Raw genomic sequence first — 20,692 nt, 5'->3', positions numbered from 1 at the left:
AGTTCATTGGTAGAACAATTGAATGGGGGGGGCAGAAGGCATTGAGGGCAATCATGAATGTCAGGGACAATGGAGGAGGAAGATGGGACATGGCAGAGGGTGGGGATGGGGAATCTAGGATGGCAAAACAAAAGGCAAGGTATGCAGGACACAAAAATTGGGAAATCATTTGCTGAGAACATATATGTTGATGTGCTTGATTGAGCCAATGCACAGTGTATTTTGGATGGAAAATTCATATGTGTGTTGGGATGAGAAAAAAAAATTTATAATAAAAAACAAAGTATAAAAAAAAAAGGAGAGAGAAGAGGATAAAGACAGCAGTGAACAATAGAGAGGCAGGATGTTAATGAGAAATAGATATGGTTTATTACTTGTTGATGATGACATGTATAGTATTCTCAAATGAACCGGTCTGGGAAGTATTTCATGATGGGTGAAGTCTTTTTAATAAGCAAAATGAGAAATAGTGATTGACTGTTAAAAAAAAATTATAACAATAATTATTGGGAAAAGCATGGAAAAGATATTGAATGATAAAGCGGGGAGATTGATATCTCTGTATTGACTGACATGCATGGCATTCCCTTTTGAAAAAGCAATGGAAGTCAATGTAAAGTTATATGTAATCTAGTGTAATAGAAAGAAGATTATGATGATAATAAACTAAAAAAAAAAGTGATTTCTTTCTTTCGTCCATGAGCAAGAGAAACAGAGACAGAAAGACAACAGAATCTTCAAGCATGATCCACCCATCCTCAGCCAGACTGGGTCCTGGGCATGTACACCTGCCACCCTACATAGAGAGATCTGTGGATGCAAACCTAGAACCTTTCCAAAACCAGAACCTGTGGGTCAGCCTCACAGAGCATTGTGTTACCCCTGTGCCAGCATCTGGTCCCCTGTCCTGAAACGTCACTGTCCCAAAGCCCTGGAACTGGAAAGAGCGCAGGGAAAGCACCTGTATACTGGCTGCCCCAGACCAAACGTATACATGTATCACTCTTCTCCTTCTTATTCCAAAGAACAATCATTTGAACATCCATCTGATGTCATAAAAAGTTAAGTGTGGGGGGTCTTCTTTCCCTCCTCTTCCTGAAAGTTCTGCTCAGAGATGCCCAGGATTGTTGGTTGCTCAGCTTCTACCTGAACCCAGCCCTGCCCCGCTCTCCACATGTGGCTACTCCTTAAGTCAGCTGCAGGCCTGTGCATAATACGTGAATGTGCCCACTACGGACCTTCATCCGTGCCTCTCCCATAGACGAGAGCTTCCACAGTTCTGGACCCAGGGCCTCGCACTGCCGTTTCTGTCCAGCCTTCTTACCTCTCAACTCACTTTCCTCTCAGCTCGTTACCAGGCATTCTCTCTCCCCCTGGGAGTCCCCCTCAGCCAACATGCTGCTGGCTAGCCGTCCCTGTGGAAGGAATGCCCCTATTCCAATAGTTCTGGACAGGCAACAACTACAGATGTCTGCTGCTGTGTCCAGACTCGTGGGAGAGTTTGAGAAAAGGTGGTCTGAGCAGAGCCAGGATCAAACTAGGGTGGAACACAGGAGCTGAGAGTCACTGAACTAGAGACAGCAAATACGCATACTGGACCCCATGATGCCAACACTTCCTCACCCACGGCAGACATGGCTAATCTATCTTGGCCCCCCCCCTTTTTTTTTCTATAGCATGTATGCACTCACCAAAAAGAGACAGATACAGAGAAAGTGAGAAATCACTCACCCCCAGAATGGATGACCACACTACAATCTCTTCTCTATTCTCCTCTTGAGATTTTGGACGCACACGCGCAAGTGCCAGTGTATTTTTAAGCTGCTGGGCCCAGGTCTCGAACTGTTCAGTCAGCCACTTGGGATTCAATGCCTTAACCACTATGTCATCATCTGGCCCCATCCTGGCCCTCTCAACCATGGGCCCCAGCATCCGTTCAGCATAGACTCTACTAGTGAGTAGTTGAAACCCAATTTACCATGGCTACATTAAACTCCTCATTCAGCCAGCAGAGCTCTTAGCACATGAAAGGCATTTAACCAATACTGGTTTAGTAAAACTGAGCCAAAGCCACATTTGACTTAGGAACAAGGGTGAGTCCAAGGTCAGGAGCCTGAAGGTCAAAGCCTTTCATGGAATTAAGGGCAGGTGCAGTGCCAAAGCCAGGAACTGGGTGGCTCAAAGCCCAGAAAGTTCCTGAAGTCATTTGGACTGCTGCTCTCCCTAACCAATCTTCTTGCCTCTGATCATCACTCCTCCCACCCTCACAACGTCTTCTCCACTCCAAAGCCATCACTCACCACTTTTCACCTGACTTTCCTTTGCTTTGGGGACAAAGACAAGCTACTCCCTACAGCTTCCAAGCTGCCAGGCTCAGTCCCTGCCTCTCTCCAGCCTCAGCCCCACAGTCCCTTTTACACAGTCCTTCCCATCTCATCGTCAACACCCAGACATGGACCAAGTTGGTTAGTCCAATTGTAGAGGTGAGGGACTCTCGCTTGTTCCTTAAGAAGATGATGTGGGGAACCAGCAGTTAGCGTAATGGCTATGTCGCTGGATTCCCACGTAGTCGACCGTGGTTCGTGTCCCGGACCCGGTGGCTTAAAACTCACGCCGGGCGCATGTGCGTGTGTGCCCAAGATCCCGAGAGGAGAATGGAGGAGAAGGGATTGCGGCGTGACCATCCCCCCTGGGGGGTGATTTCTTGCTTTCTGTCTCTATGTCTCTCTCTGTCTGTCTGGCGAGCGCACGCGCCCTACAGTGAAAATCTCAAAAAAAAAAAAAAAGAAGATGATGTGAATTAGTCTAAGTTGTAGAGCTGTCAAAGCTTCTCAAGTGGGGTTGTAATTCATCCCTGCCTGTTTCTTTTCTTTCTTTCTTTCATTTTTTTGAATTATTTATTTTTATTATTACTTTTAATTTGCTATAGCGCACGTGTGCTTACTAGAGAGAGTGAGAGAGAGCAGGAATATGAGAAAGCAAGCCACCAGGTCTGGGACTGGAACCATGGTCGGCCACGTGGGAGTTCAGTGCCCTCACCACCACACCACCTGCTGTCCCCATCCTGCCTGTTTCTGAAGTCTGCATTCAGGAGTAAATGAGGTATGTATGATGACTTCAGCTTTGTGTATGAGGCACTTTGTTTTTACCAAAACTAAACCAAAACAAAACAGAACTGGCCATTGATCTCCTAGAACACACACACACACACACACTCTCACTCTCTCTCTCTCTCTCTCACACACACACACACACACACACAGAGAGGCCTTGAGTGAGACTGAGAGAAACAGAGATCTAGAGAGTCAGAGACCACACAGAGGTAAACCAACAGAGAACACACACACACAGAGATCTGGTTGGTTGGTTCAGGTTCAGCCATTGTGTTACATAAATAGAGCTTTCTAGCATGTATAATAGAGTTACCTCCAAAGAGGAGAATGGCCAAAAGTACTTCTTTCCTTATTTTTCACTTAAAAAAAATATAGTTCTTTAAATCTTTAGGTCTGAAAAAAAGAAATTCTAGGAAAATGTCCTTCCAATGAGTCAGCCATTTTGAGTTGGCTAGAATACACACAACTGGTATTTCCCTCTCTTCTCACCATGGTGTCTACCCTCAACTTCCCATTGGTGTGGTTCAGAGAGTGGCTTTGCTCCAACTGCACAGGGAGGTTGTGTGCATGTGGTGGGGGAAGCTCAGACTCTCCTGTTCTACATTCCCAATACAGATCACTTCTGCGATTCCGAAATGCACGGGATTTCTCCCCACCAGTGAGCAAGCGATCAGCTCTGCAGAAGACATGGCCAGGCATCCTCTCCTCTGACTCAGCTCCAGCGCTGGCGGTGGCACCTGCTCTCACAGGCCGAGGGCTCAGTTCTGCAAGGCCAGCCCACACTTCAGTTGTCACCCCATGGAAGTTCAGGCCTCTGCAAGGTCTACCAACCAGTCATACCATGGGGTTCCCATATCCCCTCCTTAAGTTTGATGACTTTGCTAGAGCAGCTCACAGAATGTGGGGAGCGAGCACTCATTTAACGTTTACTGGTTTATTATAAAGAATATTGCAAGGGAAACAGAGGAAGAGGTGCACAGGGCAAAGCACACAGGAAGGAAAGGAGCTTCAGTGCCTTCTCCAGGGACCTACACGTGTCCGGCTGTCTGGAAAATCCCTGAACCCCAGAGGCTTCATGCACAGGCATGATCTAAACACGGACAGCAGAGACATGGGATCGGACAAAACCCCACTGGTGGTAGACAGGGCGGGCAAACCCAGACAGGCTCATGCAGATTCTTTCTGGCCTTCTCTGTACCTTTCCTTCTTCCCAGCTGTGGGGCAAGACCCCTCTGGAATGAGAGTCTTAATTTCTCTCTAGCCTGCCTTGGGGAGCTTCAGGAAAAAGACAAAAGGCCAGACAGTTATGAGTTAGGAACCCTGGATGAAAACCCCAAATCCATATACCCATACATAGGTGTATATCAGCATGCCGCAGAGGTCCTCTCCTCTCAGACTGGACTCCCACTTGGAACGTGAATGCCCCACGGCTGAAAAGCACCTTTCACCAGAAATGTCCTCACTGGAGTCCCTCTGGCCCTGCCTGACGAGAACATCCCACACTGGAAGGCAGTCCTCCTCCCGTACAGCCATTTGGCTCAGCTGTAAAGGCTGAAGAAACCAAGCCTGTGAGGATATCCGGGGGCACCCTGCTGGGCAGAAGCTCGTGCTGACCACGGAGAGCACCAGTTCTTCCTGTCCAGCAGCCCAGGGGGGCTCTGCAGGCTGGGACCTGCCGCTGCAGTGGGACCGCACCAAGGGCGTGGAGCCCGTCTCAGCATTCACCACCACGCTGGCGGGCTCCGAAGGTAAACAGCGCGCCCTTTCCCAGAAGGGGTTCGGGTTTATTGCAACATCTCCCTGCTATTCATCTAGGTAAAAGTGTAGGTCTTCCAGCTTGCTTCTCTCAGAGTAGGCATACTTGCTTCTGTAAATTCAGAGTGATAAACATGGGAACTCGACACATCTGAGCAGGGCTGTCACTTCAGGGAATCTTCCCGTGCTCCTGAGGAAGACGAGCTTTCACCCGTGCTGGGAAGGGTCTGATAGAAAGAGAAGAGACCCAGTTACTGCTGTGGAAGGCAGTCTGACTCTGCAGTCTTCTTTGGGTTTTTTGCCTTTTTTTTTTTTTTCTATAGGATACATGCACTTGCCAGAGAGAGAGAGAAAGTGAAAAGCACCCCACCCCAGAGGGAATGGCCATGGTGCAATCCCTTCTCCATTCTCCTCTCTTGATTTTGGGCATGCACATGGGGTGGGCATTTTTCCAGCCACCGAATCAGAGACTTGAATTGTGCCATGCGGGATCCAGCCACTCCAACCACTACACTACCAACTCGCCCACCACTGAAGTCTTTCTTAAAGATCAAAAACAGAGGGGGACCAGCAGGTGGTGTGGTGGTTAAGGCTCTGGACACTCCCACATGGCTGACCAGGGTTCAAGTCCTAAATCTGGTGGCTTGCTTTCTCCCTTCCTCTCTCTCTCACTGTTACCCTCTGTCTCTCTCTGGTCAAATTAAGAAATAAATGAATGAATAAATAAAATAAAATAATAATTTTTTTTAAAAAAAAGACCAAAAACAGAGCGTGAGCAGGTAGAGAAGGTGTGATCAGACACCAGGGCCATGGACCTCAGTGTTAAGGGGTTTGGATCCGCTGGGGCTCACTGTGACCTGTGGTTGCCAAACACCCACCGTGAGCATCTAAGGTCCCCAGAGCAAGAGAAATACACAGGAGGCGAGGGACTGTCATGGGTTTGGGTCTTTAGAAGCTTCTGGAAAGATGTTGGTCCAAGGATATAAAATTTCAGTTGTGCAGGATAAATTCTGATCTATTGTACAGCCTGGTGACTATAGTTAATACTAATGTATTGTACGCTTAAAAATTGCTAAGAGAATAGATTTTAAATGTTCTCACACACACAAAAACATGGTAAGTAGGTGAAGTGAGGGAAATGTTATCAGCAGGCTCTGTGGACTGCTGGTAATGGCAGCCGGATCCCACGTGACTGACCCTCTGACTCGAGTCCCAGACCAGGCAACTTGAGAAACACACTGGGTACATGCATAAAAGGAGGGAGGGTGGAAGAGAAAAGATTGTGGGGTGACCATGCCCCGGGGAGGACGCTTTCTCCTCTCCTCACCTCACTGTCTTTCTGGTGAGCCAGTGCACACACCCTCTAGCAAAGAAAGAAAAAAAGAAGAAGGTCATGCCAAGTAAGTATCCCTAAAAAATTATTTTTTAAATTATAATAATTAGGCCAGCAGGAGGCATGGAGATTAAGGCATTGGATCCCACATGGCCACCTGTTCAGTTCAAGTCCTGGGCCTGGTGACTTGAAAATTAAGCCTCGCACGTGTATATCCATGTGTGCCAAAAATCCCCGGAAAAGAATGGAGAAGAAGGGACCACAGTGTAGCCATCCCCCCGTGGGGGTGATTTCTCACTTTCTTGTTCTCTCTGTCTCTCTCAGGCAAGTGTACATGTCTTACAGCACGAGCTAATAATAATAATAATAATAATAATAATAATAATAATAATGACAAAAAACAATCACTGGTATTTGCATAGAATTTTTTTGCTTTGAAAATTCTCTTAATTCTACTTTACCTTCACATCTCCATTCTATATGTGAAGAAATAAAAGTCCGCAAAAGCATTAAATAGTCCCTCCAGCATCACAGAACTGATTCCTGTGTTTTTAATGTGAAGTTTTTGTGGTTTGTTTAGAAAAAAGAGAGAGAAGACAATTAATGCCATCTGCCTCTGTTTGCCAGGTTCTGTGTCATAGAGCAGGGACACTGACAGGCATGCAACGCAGTCTCACTCTCCGGACACTGAGGCAGGACTAGTCAAGCTGGATACGTGTTCTAATAAATTAATTGTAGCTCTTAGAGGAAGGAAACTGGCATTTCATGAAAGTAAAAACACTCGTAGCCTTCAACGCAGCAAATGCACTCCTGGGAATCTATCTCGTACAAATACGGTGGCCACTATCTTAGAGCAGGTGCACGAGGATCTTTAATGCTGTATTGTATCTCGGGGCAAAAGGCCATAGATCGTGCTCGTTAAGGAATGATATAATGTCTGGAATTTGCTTCAAAATATTCTAAGAGAGGTGGAACAATGACATGGATGGAAATAAAAACAAAACTAGGCTGGCTTAGAATTGATCATCCTAGAAGTTGGGTAATGGGCACACAGAGATCTTATTTTAGTTTTACTTGTATATGCTTGAATTTTTTTGTGAGGCAGAGAGGTTTTTGTTATAGGGCACGTGCACTTCTCGCCAGAAAGACAGAGAGAGACAGAAAGACAGAAAGCGAGAAATCACCTTCCGGGGGGATGGCCACACCACAATCCCTTCTCCTCCATTCTCCTCTTGGGTTCTTGGGCACGCACACACACGCACCCGACATGAGTTTAAGCCACCAGGTCTGGGAATTGAACCGCAGTCAACTACATGGGAATCCAGCGACATAGCCATTATGCCAACTGCTGGTCCCTATGCTTGAATATTTATGTGATAAAACATTTTGAACAATGCATACCTATCAGTAGGAGAACAGCTGAGTAAGTAATGATATAGCCACTCCATAGGATACTTAACACAGCCATGACAAAGAATTTATTGAAGCTACACCAAGCTATACAGATTGACTTGGAAGAAGATCCACAAAGTATTATCTGTTTTCATTGTCAGAAAACACGTATGCTTGCCAAAGAGAGACAGAGAGGAGACGGAGGAAGCACCCTGTATTGGGGCATGGTCACACCTCAATCCCTTCTCCTCCATTTTCCTGTTCTATTCATATTTTCGGCATGCATGAACACTCCCCTGATGCATTTTCCAAGCAGTCAGGGCCAGGATTCAAACCAGGGTCAGCCATGTGGGATCTGACTCCCTTAACCACTCAGTTACAGGGCTGGCCTTCCACAAAGTATTTGTAAGCAAGTAAAGCAAGCACAGGGTAACACTGATTTTATTCTTGCAAAATAACGCCTTAAAAAGTCCCACATTTCATGAGTGCGCATATTTGGATATGATGATATGAGTCAAGTGTGAATAAAGATAGAGATGCATAAATACCAGGTTGAGAGGAACCATGGGGACATGATAGTCACAGAGCAGAGTTAGTGGGCTGTGGTGGGAAGATAGTCATGGAGAGTCAAGTAAAGAGGAAAAGGAAACACCACACCAAGTGTCTTCTCCCCTCCACAGTACAGCATGCCATATCGTGTATCCCTCTTTTGCTAAGTCCTTTTCCCTCGGGATCACCTACAAACTCTTCATCGGAAGGTTCACTGCTCCGTTAGCAGCGGGGAAACTTTGACTTTGTTTAGTTAGTTCTCAAAAGCCAAAATCTAGGTGCCTGTCTTTGCCTGGGGTTTGTGGTTGGAATTCCTGTGGTCACCTTAAGAAAACTGTTTTCATTCTTTAATGTTACAAGTGTTTGCTCTGTGCCTCCAACGACATGCTAAGACTTGGCTTCTCAAGTCTGAAACGTATAGGGCCCTTCCTGGGCCAGTTTCCCCTGAGATGGCTGGGGGCAGGGAGGGGAGGCTCCTATGTGTTTGAGAAAACTGAGAGGAAGCCAATGTAGTATGGCGTTGAGAATGGCACCAGAGGAGGTGGGAAGGAGCCAGACCATGGAGGGCCTTGTAGGCCACAGTGAGGACTCAGTGTTTTATTAAAAGTTCTACATTCTAGAGCATGAGACACCAAAAGAGTTAGGAATATGGGAGAAAGCCCAACTTCAGAAACCATCCAGTCCTCTGTGAAAGTCCATTTGACGAGTGGGCTAGAAGTCGGGACTGGACATCGGGAAGTCGGCATGAAAGGAGGTTGGCCTGATGTGGTCTTTTACCTGCATGGCCCCCACTGATCTGTTACAACAGGCCCCTGCAGTCATTAAATGTCACAAATCCAACAAATATTTATTCAAATTAACATTATGGCTTTCATGATGATAAAAAGGAAGCCTTGAGATGGCTAGAAAAGAAGGTGGGTGGTCTAGTAGTTAAGGGAGCCAGATCCAACATGGCTGACCACACAGTTCAAGTCCCAGCCCTGGAAGCTTGAAAAAACACATGGGGGTATATGTGCTTGTGTGCCCCAAATCCCAAAAGGAGGAAGATATGGAGGAGGGATTGCAGCAAGACTATGTCCCAGTGGGGGGAGGAATGCTTTCTTTCTCTCTGTCTCTGTCTCTGTCTCTCTCTGGCAAGCACACACACAGTGCTCTGACAAATTGAAACAAAAAGGAAAGAAAAGGAGGTAATTACCCCTGAGAGGTGATTTCTCATTTTTCTTCTCTCTGTTGTTTTCTGGCAAGCACATGCACCCTATGGCAAAAACCTAAAAAAGAAAAAAAAATTAAAAATTGACTTTTTAATCTAGATTTGTCTCTACATCGAATGAGAAATCAGTTTTGGAAAAAAGACAAAACTGATTTTAAACCCAGATGTGAGAGGGAGCTGTCACTTCGTGTCTGCAGCTGATCAGCAGACACGAAGTGCGAGCCCTGAAACCGCACAATGGTACCCACTTTGCACGGGTGGAGACTGAAGCTTGCTGGTTAATTCAGGCAGAATCGGCTAATTAAGTGGTGACTTCTAATTCTGACGTAGCCAACTCCAGAGCCAGATTTCTTAACATTTGCAATAAACTACTCGTTACACTGGCACCCAAAGGAACAAAATGCAGCCATAGAACTCATGACGAATTCTGTCTTAATATTTTTATTGCCAAAGGGCAAGTACTAGCAGCAGAGAGTGAGAGAGAAAGCACCCCCCAAACAGGGTATGGCCACACCATGCTCCCGTTTCCTCCATCTCTCCTTGCTGTCGGGATTTGGAGCATTTGCATACATGCACCAAGTCTGTTTTTGCAATTGCTGGGGCCAGGATTTGAACCAAGGGATCTGGTTCCTAATGTTTAACTGGTGTGCTATGGGGTCAGACCATGTGATATGATCTTAAGAGTGGAAAAATCATATGTAGAAAGAAAACCAGAAAGAAATACACCCTGGATTATCTCTGGATTGTGAGTGATTTTTATACTTGTGAAATTTTTTATCATGTGCATGTATCTCTTTAATAGCCAGAAAGAGTTAAAAACAAAACTGACAACCTGTCGATATACCCTTCAGACAAGAGTACTTTGGAGATATTCTAACTGGTGCAGAATGCTTTGGGGTTTCACCTCCTATGTTCCAGGTGTTCTGTTTCTAATAATGCATCCCAATGCTGCATCTGACTTCTCTTAACAGCCTGGCCGATATGTGAGCTCATGCTAGATATATGTTCAGTAATGGCTAAGGTCTTTTCCACATGGACTGCTAAAAAATCAAGTCTTCCATTGTCTCATTCAATTCAATGACCTTATAAAGGGTTTTATTCGTGCTATATTGCATCTTCTTAGTTGTGTACAGGATCCAAATCAATTTAGATCATTTTTTTTCTCGATGCTTGTCTCTGGCTTTACTAATGAATTTTAACTCTCCATCTATTTATTCGAGTCGTTGCTAAAAGTGTACAGGATAGGCATGAACGAGGAGCCATATGGCGTCCACTCGGTACCCACGTGTGGGTTAGTAATTTCCAGATCCGCCTCCTTTTCCCACGAGAAGTCAACATGTATTAGCTCTTCTAAGTATAGTGGTCCTCTTCTCCGGGGTTTTCCTTTTTGTGGTTTCTGTTACCCACAATCAAACAGGGTCTGAAAATAGGTGAGCACAGAACAATAAGACATTCTGAGAGAAAAGACCACGCTCGCCTAACTTTCATGGCAATATAGTACTATTGGGTTGTTGGAAAGTGACGCATTTTTGCATAGAAAAACAGAAACATATGTCGTATGTACATTTAACTTTATCATAGGGCGTGTGTAGGAAAAACTGACCAGACAGGGGTCAGTGCTATGTTTGGCATCAGGCATCCACTGAGAGTCTTGGATGATGACCTCTGTGGATAGGCGGATACTGTGTACCCTCATTTAAGCCACTTGTTTCCAGATATTTCCAGAAAGATCCCAAATATTAGGTGTGTTCTCTCAAATGGGTTGTCGAGATTAAGACCACATCTCTCCAGTATTCACTTATTTGCCAGCCTCTGAGACTGCTTAGAAAAAGGAGTCATTAGGGACCAGCAGCTGGCATAATGGTTACGTGGCTGCACTCCCACATGGCTGACCATAGTTCAAGTCCCAGACCCAGAGGCTTCAAGCTCATGCCCGGCGCAGTGCATGCGTGCCCACCCAAGATCCTGAGAGGAGAATGGAGGAGAATGGATTGTGGTGTTGCCATTGCCCCTGGAGGAGGGGGAGTGATTTCTTCCTTTCCGTCTCTCTGGCAAGTGCATATAACCTATAACCAAAAAAAAAAAAAAAAAAATCTCTCAGAAAATAAGGAGTCATTATACCCCTGGCATTAATATATTAATATACTCACGTACTCATTTATTCAATGAAGTGGCTTGAGGGTCTCCTATGTGAACCATTGTGGTGAGACCCCACTGCAGTCCCGAATGCAGAGTGGAAGAGAGAGGCAGCCAGACACCTCACTGGGAACTGGATTCCCTTCAGGAAGGGGAGACAGGATTAGATCCCAGGCCCCAGGATTCCAAGCCTGAAGCTTCCTAAACCAACAAAAGTCATCATTTGATGTACTGTCTACCAGCCTGTCCCTTCTCTGGACCGACGACACGTCCAACAGATGGCTGGATGTCTTCCTTGCACCCTCACCCTTTCTACTCCGGCAGCCACCACATTCTTTTCTAACCCCGTCCACGTCCACCTCTGCCATCCCCATCTAGGAGACTGGCAGCCTAGAGAGCAGGAGGCAGTCCCTGCACCCCCTTGTCTGCCGCACAGCCCCTTGCCATGAAGAGCATATGATTCGTGCTGCTACTCACAGGAAGAAAGGGCACCTAGTCTTCCATGAGTTGCTCTAAAGAAACTCTCCTACGGACAAGGGCATGAATTTCCCTTCCCAACATTTACCTCCATGGGAGGCAGAAAACGAATCCTCTTCCTCATGTTCTCTTCTTGCTTAATGGACTAGCCGTTTAGTTTATTGGGAAAAACAAAAAATGAATCTGGAACCATCCTTGCCTTTGCTCTTTCTCTTCCCTGCCACATTCGATGCTCCAGCAAGTCTTTCTCACTCAACCTCCAAACATCCGGAACTTGGTCATGTCTTCCATCTCTACCGCTGCCTCCAGCCCAAGCTAACAGGGCACTCTGCTCTCAACCTCCCACTGCCTCCCTAAACACTTGGAATGAAATCCCAACCCCTTTTTCTGATGTTTCTTCTGAGTCATTTCAGAAAGAAAAAGTTACACTACATTTTGATAAAGCCAATACCACTGCACTTAGGAATGGCGGAGGATACAGTAGGTTCCATTAAGGCTGGTGGTGACCAGGGGATGGGACTAGGTTTCTTGTCCCCTGAATCTCATGAGAGGGAACCCTCATGAGCATCCCTACTGTTTTGTCCTTCACCTCGGTGGCATATGCAGCATCCCTCTCCTGAAAGCCCCTTGGTCTGAGGTCAAGATGTCTGTTGGATACTCAGCCTGGTGCTTTGATTAACATCTCATGGTTAACTTAGGAGCTGACCCTGAGGCTGGGCTAAAAGTGGGCCTTTTGGTCCAGCCCTGGTACTGCAGAAAGTAGGGTGTTACTGCACAGCACTGCAGCCTGTGAGAAGGGCCAAGGTTTAGTTCATTCATTAATGAGGAAACCAGTAGAATGTTACAAATGGCTCAAAGGAGAATTCCAAGAATAATATGTATAAGAAATAGTATCGAAATAAATTTATAAATTGGTGCAAAATGATTCCATCCACACACTTTATTTGCATTTTAGATAACAGAATCACTTGCATTGACCTTTCTATAATTTGTAGATTCTGTGTTGACTCAAATACAATGGAAGAAGAGACATCTAAAGTATGTACTAGACAAGCCATCCCATAATTTTTTTAATTTCAAAGAATTTCAACAATTTTTCTTGACAGAAATAAATCTTGAACATGTAAATCTTTGTGAGTTCTTCTACTTTTCTAACAGGAAAATTGTCAGCAAAGCTCAACTCACGAAGCTCTCATTTATGAAGTTGTTAAAAATAAATGTTCTTAAACCCGGCGAGCATCTCAATTTGAAGGAACAAAATAGTCACTAAAAGGGCAAGGACAGGGGCCAGCAGGTAGTATGGTAGTTAAGGTGCTGGACTTCCACGTGGCTGACTGCAGTTTAAGTCCCAGACCCGTTGGCTTGAAACTCACCCTAGGCGTGTGTGCATGTGTGCTCCAAATCCCAGGAGAATGGAGAAGAAAGGATTGCAGTGTGGCCGTTCTCTCTTGGGGGTGATTTCTCACTTTCCTTCTGACCGTCTGTCTCCTGTGAGTGCACATACCTCATGGCAAAAAACCTTCAGAAAATAATAACAAAAAAAAGGTGGGGCGTACAGAAAAAACAAATAAACAACTCTCTACAGACATAGAATACTTGCTGGTAATATTCTTTTTTTTCACACCTATAGTTCAAGTTTGGAAATGCATATTTGCAAGCAGCAATACAAAAGTATTCATAAAGAATGCATAATCTCTGAATATTATGAAAACATCCCTGCTACCGATACATTTCCAAATACAAAACTGACTACATTTGTTACTTCTGTGTAGTGAAAGAAGTTCATTTTCAAAACAGATAAAATTTAGTCTTTAGGTGTGAATGGTATGAACGACAGTCCCCCTCCCCTTTTTTTAAAAATTTCTTAATCGTTTGGGATCCTTAAGCATGCAAAAGCTTTGAACAAGAGGTCCACAGTGGAACCAGGGTCGTCCTTATGGCATCCAGTGAAGCCAGAGGTGGGAATGCTTCTGGGTCAGCCACATCAGGAGCAGAAGTGCTCAACTTGTGGGCCCGGCTACCACGGTTTGGACGTCCACCATGCCCACGCCCACCTCATCCTCCCCTGCCACCATGTCCTGGGCAGCCAAGGTCTCCAAAATTGATTGTCAGCTGAGATGTTATATCATTCGCTGGCTTCCAGAAATGATGGTCCATAACTGAATCTTCAGCATGAGCCTCTTCACTCTTTGATTTATGAAGAACAAACCCCTTCTTCCACTGTCCATCAGCACCTTCATTTGGTTTTCAAATATTCGATTCTACTTTGGCCCGGTCCTTATTTGGAATAGCCTTCTACTCATCCAAAGTCATCTCTTTGGGACCCTCTTCCTTTACCTCTTCAATCTTATTCTCAGTGCCGGCCAGGGGATGGTCTTCACCCTCAGGTGTTTCCGCAGTCACAGTTGATGGATCCAAGTCCATTCACTCATCTTTGACAGTTCCCCAATGGTGCGATCCTCTGCCTCCACATTTGTCCTCACGCTTCAGGCCACTGTAATGTGCAAAAGAAGATCTATCACTTCCACCATGCCTGTCAAATTCACGCTTGCCACGGGAATCAACTCCATCTCCTCAGCCCATTCCATGTCCACGGCCTCCTCGACCTCTTCCAAGACCACCATGGCCTCAAACAGGTCAGTCAATGATAGGTCTGTCAACCGAAAATTCAACTTCTTCACCCTTTTCTTCAAGTGACTTTTCAAATCTCCTTTCACGTGGCAGTAGCCTTTCTGGTCTCCTATCGATTATTTTCCTATCACCCTCAAGCTGTTGACCAGGTTGCCTTCCAACACATCTTATTCCTTCTTTCTTAAGCACCAGAGGCGGCTGCATCTCCTTCTTGTCAGTCACGCCGACGTGGGGGGACAGCGGGTTCTTGCGGTCTTTCTGGGTCTCTACGCAACTGTTTGCCACTTTAGAGTTAGTCTGGGCTGCAGCCTAAGCTGTGCTCTTGGCCCCAGGCCCCCATTGCCACCCCCGCTGGCTTCTTTTTTCTTGTTCTCTGCTGCCTTCAGCACCTCAAAGGGGTCCGATTCGTCGTCAGATAACTGGTCAAATTGGCTGGTGACCACGCAGCTGAAGCCTTCCTGTAAATGCCCAGGCATGATGGTGGCTCCGCGGTGCATTCCTCCATGGATTGCAGCGGGCCAGGCCGAGCCAAGAGCGCCTGCTTCAGCTCTTCCCACGAGACGGCCGGGCCGAGCCCTTGCTGGTAATATTCTGTCCCTAGAAATGTGACTCTTAAAACCAGCAAAGAGCCTTATTTCTCAAGGTCCTTATACATCGCTCCCACTCCCTTGAACCGGGAGTGAGAACAAGCATCTGGAGAAGAAACCTTATGTCTTCCTCCTAGGATTTCTTCTAGCCCAGCTCCTCCCACACTGTTGGGGTTTATGTCTCTCTCCCTCACAAGTTATGGGCTCTAGGAGGGCAGAGGCTGCATCTCAGTCATTTCTGTGTCCCTGGCACTAAGCACAGTGTCCAGCAAATAGCAACCTTCAGTTATTGAAGGTAAAATTCAGTAGAACTGAGTTGAACTCAATTGCTTTCCAGGTCCCAGCCTCCGAGAATCAGCAGTCTGCAGACGTGGGACAGACGCCAGCTACACCACACGCTCGGCTTCCTTTCCATCACTGACTCCTCCATTCCAGGGAATTGCATGGACACACTGCAACAGAGTCCCCCTGGGACCCCACTGCTGTTCGGAAAGCCACAGAAGTACCATTTAGTGGGACCGAGGCCTACACAATTCATCTTAGTTTCAACTATTCATCACATATTAGTGCTAAATGACAATGTCTCTCTCCCTGTGTCTCCCAGGGTGTCACTGGGCTCTGGATCTCTAGTGCCTCCGTAAGGGCCACCCTTCCCACTGCAGAGGCTAAGAACTTCATAGGAAATGTCCATGAATGGGTGAGCCGGCATCCTTATAGCCTAATAATGTCGCTAATTACCCACCCTGGCCAAGTACTCCACGGTCTGCAGAGTACTATTCCCGCACACCATTTCGTTCCATTTCTACCATCACGCTGGGAAGGGGAGTCATCATTTGCATTTTAAATAGGAGGACATTGCGGGTCAATGAGGTGAAACGGAATGGGTGTGGACAGACCCGGCACTCAGATCACTGAACTCCAGAACAAGTGTTCTGTCCCTATCTCACTCCTGTCTCGGGAGGAGGGAAACAGGGGTGCTCACAGAATCATTGGATGACCCCGGTAAGCTCTTCAGTCAGTATCCCGTTGAACTGACCTACCAAGTAATGAGCAGATAAACGGATCGCGGTCCCCGTTCACCTTCAGCATATACCTCACAACAGCTCCGCCAACCCTCGGGTATCCATGTGGTAGAACAGAGGCTCGACACAAAACAAGGGCTAACGCCACCACGAAAGCTTAATATTTGCCAGGCCTTGCTTGGAGCACTTTATAAGTATTAGCTCATTTAATTCTTCTAGCAATTGTCTTTTATAAAAGAAGACGGAGAGGGAATGGAGTAATAGAACAGGACTCAGCAAGCTACATTCAGTGAACCAAAACACTTGCTGGTTTTTTCCTGTGGTTTTATAAACAGGGTTTCCTCATGCCCGGGTCCTCTTGCCTTGGTCTCCCAAGTAGCTGGTCTATGAAGCAGCCCACCAGGCCTAGATCTTTTGGACAGGCTATCACTGTGTTGCACACACTGCTGTGAGCTCATGATCCTCCCACCTCTGCCTCCTGAGAGGCTGAGGCTATGAGCAGCATCCCTGGGCCCCACCTCATGGCAATGTCTACCAGTACACGCTACCAGTTGGGCCTGCCTTCTTTGAAAATAAGGTCTAAGGGACCAGCAGATGGTGTATTGATTATGTCACTGGACTCCTATGTAATTGGCCGCAGTTCAAGTCCCAGACCTGGCGGCTTAAAACTCACACTGGGCGTGTGTGAGTGCATGCCCAAAATCCCAAGAGAAAAATGGGGGAGAAGGGATTGTGGCATGGCCATTCTCCTGGGAGGTGATTTCTCACTTTATATCTCTGTCTCTCTGGCAAGCTCACATACTCCATAGCAAAAAATAACTCTCTAAAATAAAAGAAAAGAAAGTTTCAGAATTCTGTTTTAATTTAATTTTTTATTTTGTGTGTGCATGTGGTGTTTTATTTATTTACTTACTATTATTTTTTAGTTTTTGTCATAGAGCATGTGCATTCACCAGAAAGACAGTGAGAGGGAAAGTGAGAAATCACCCCCTGAGGGAGCATGGCCATGCCACAATCCCTTCCCCTCCATTCTCCTGAGATTTTAGACACACACGCACATGTGCCTGGTGTGATTTTCAAGCTGCCACGTCCAAGATTCAAACCATGGCCAGCCATGTGGGAGTCTAGGACCTTAACCACCATGCCAGATTCCCCTGTATGTGGTGTTTTTGCCTTTCTTTTTAGAAAGAGAATTTTGCTATAGGGCACATGCACTTGCAAGAGACACAGAGAGATAGAAAGAGAGAAATCAACACCCAGGGGGTGGCTACTCAGCAATTCCTTCTCCTCCATTCTCTTCTCGGGATTTTGGGCACACAAGCACATGCACCTGGTGTGAGTTTTAATCTGCTGGGTCTGGGACTTGAACCACAGTTAACTATGTGGGAGTCCAGCGATGTAACCATTACACCATCTGCTGGCCCCTGTATGCGGTGTTTTAAACAGTCTTGCTGTGTCACAATTCTCCTGCCTCAGCCTCCTGGGTAGCTGGAATTATAAGCATGTGCCACCATGCCCATCTCCCTCAGACAGGGTCTCGTTATCTTGCCCTTGTGGCTGCAAGCTTGTGGTCCTCTTGCTTCAGCCTCTTAAGTAGCTGGAATGACAGGCATGCACCCCTGTACCTGGTTTATCAGGGTGGCTCAGAACTCAAACCCAGGCCTCTCATGTGGCTTCCACCTGTCAAGCAGCACCAGCCAGCATACATTACCATGGCTGAGCCAAAAATAAAGCTTATTGGGACATGGCCACACCCCTTCATTTACATATTTGTCTTGGGCTGCTTCCATATCACAAAGGTAGGGTTGAGTAGTTGTGGCAGAGACCACTTGGTCCATAAAACCTCGATCAGAGCCCTATTTTACCACACACGTTACAAGGGCGTTTCATTCATGTGTCTGACCATAACTCTCCATACAGCCGAGGTCCCTTATTCATCTTCACGACTTAGAATCCAGCCCAGGGACTGCCATAGAGTGGACACAGAACAAGAACTGCTTGTTAAAATAACTTGGGAAAAATGATAAAAGGTGATAAAATGATAAAATCGAATTACTGCAGGTCTTTTCTAGCACACCCTCAGGGATCTGTAAAATTGGTCATTGGAATAGCCACATAACTATCAAGGATACTGAATCTGTCATTTTAAAAAATCTCCCCTAAAAATAAATCTGACCCAGATGGTTTTACTGAAGAATTCTACTCAACATATGAAGAACAACTAATACCAGTTTAACACAATTTCTTTCAGAAAATAGAAGAGAGAACATTCTCTGATACATTCAATCAAGTGAGCGTTGCCCTGATACCAAGACCAGATAGCGAGAGCACAAAGGAGGAGAAAACTCTAGACCAGGATCTTCCATCCCAGGTAATGAAGCGGGGCATGCGTGGCAGAGCCTCCAAGTGTCTCAACGACAGGACTGGGACTAAAGTTAAAAGACCTTTTTCTTCATAAATGTGTTGAAGAAAGGTTAAAAAGAAATCCATTTTAAACTCTCTCGCATTGGACACAAAGGAAGCTGCGGGGCCCCTTCATCATTTGCATCTTGTAATCCTCCCCCTTCTCTCCGGCTGGTGACCGTATGTTAGGACGTGCCTGTGTTTAAGGCGGCCAGATGGGCGAGGCCCAAAGACCACAGCCAGCTCTGTCCTGTAACAAAACCCATCTTTTTTTCACCCGTCCAAAACTCATGGATTAGTTATGAGCCTTGTCTCCCCAACAGGTGGTACCTATGATTACATGACCATATCTGATGCACCTCCAAAATAGGGCACATAAGCAGTCTATCCAGAATTTCTGGTATAAATGTTCATTAGGTGTGTATGCAAGGGGGTAGGGCAGGTGTGGTCTTTAATTTGCCAAACTGTCCTTTAACTTGGTGTTACAGCATCTGGTGTCTGTGGACAGAGTTGATAAGGCGTTTCAAAGCAACCGCACTGTGGAATGTCAACTGAAATTAGGTCATGGAGGTCTAATTTCCAAAGATTTGTCTGACTGCCTCCGAAGGGAATACCAACATGATCCCATTGCTCCCTGTTACTTTCTTGGAGGCGCCTGGCACTCGCCTGTTTCCCTGAAGGTTTATGTCAGGGATTTTTTGAGAGAGTCCCAACTTTGAGCATTCTCTTAGTCAGTTGCACCAACTATCAAGCCATCCAAATGTCCTTTTCAGCCGGCCTCCTGGATCTCCAAATGGCATAAAAATACTTCCTCATGCTCTGTGTTCTGATTTGAGATTCAGAAAATAAGATCACCATAGTTTAAGATCCACACATTAGGAATGGTGGAGGCCAGAGAAAAAGGGAAAGCTGTTCAACGTTCAGCCATGACCCTGCCAAAAAGGCAGGTAGGATGCTGCCCACCGAGGAAGGGCTCGGGTCCCATGGCTTGGCTGTGAGCTCCACCAGCTGCTTTCTTTACAGAGAGCCACTTTTCTTTGAAGGACTGACATTCAGACTTGGGTGTTTGGCAGACGTTTTCTAAATGAAGGGCACCTAACAGTTCAAGGAAAACAAAGGATTTTTTATTTTTTGTCAAGATCAAAAACAGAACTGTTAAATAAAAATAGAATTTGGAGAGATGTATGGTGAGACAGTGGGAAAACGTGGTGCCCTGGGAGCTGACTCACATGGGGTCAGGATTTTAAAATCTCTAATCCATTATGGGTTGATACTTTCATAAAATGCAAAGGAAGTAAAAAACTAAAAATAAATAAATAAATATAATAACATAATTCCAACTCTTGAGTAGATAAAACAAAAATAACTAAATCCCAATAATCCTAACTAGTATAACATTGGACATAGAAAAATTAATAGAGTATGCACATTTTAATTGTGCACATATGTGATTTATGAAGAAAAAAATTATTGTTAACTTATAACTTATGTTGCTCTGTAATTGTAATTGTTAAACAATTAGTGAAATAACAATTAGCCATCATAAACTGATATACTCACACGTTGAATGAACACTATAACTATAAATATTTGAAATGTCTTATTTAAAAATGAGTTTGCTTCTTTCTTTTTCATTTATTTATTGTAGGTAGATTGATGATACACTAGTCACAAGAGATAATACATCCCTAAACTCTTTTTGGTTGTTGCCAGAGGATACATGCCACAGAAAGAAAACGCCTTTCCCAGTGGGGCATGTCCATACCACAATCCTTTCTCCTAAATTTCTCCAACCTTTCAGGATAGGAGGCATATACACATATGTGACCTGGCATGTTTTTCAAACTTCCAGGACCAGGATTCAAACCATGGTTGGCTATGTGGGATCTGGCTCCCAGTACACAGAGCTTAATTGCTGTGCTATGGTGTTGGGCCCCGGACTAAACTCTCTGTATTTTTTTTTTTTTAATATCGTTCATAGAGAAGTTAGTCTCTCAGAGGTCTATTGATAAGATTGAAGAAAAAATTTCAAGCAATTTCAGGAACCACAAGATATTTATTTTTAATTTTTATAGAAAACGAAG

At 45.4% G+C, this 20,692-nt stretch overlaps 1 pseudogene; it reads right to left on the bottom strand.

The window, feature by feature from the left end:
- Window positions 1–13,846: 13,846 nt before the first annotated feature.
- On the bottom strand, window positions 13,847–15,142 carry LOC102497606 (plasminogen activator inhibitor 1 RNA-binding protein pseudogene; annotated as a pseudogene).
- Between the last annotated feature and the right edge of the window lie 5,550 nt (window positions 15,143–20,692).

This window comes from Tupaia chinensis, unplaced genomic scaffold (genome assembly GCF_000334495.1).
Source record: "Tupaia chinensis unplaced genomic scaffold, TupChi_1.0 Scaffold000077_1, whole genome shotgun sequence".
NCBI lineage: Eukaryota > Metazoa > Chordata > Mammalia > Scandentia > Tupaiidae > Tupaia > Tupaia belangeri.
This window is presented reverse-complemented; position numbering and strand designations above follow the sequence as displayed.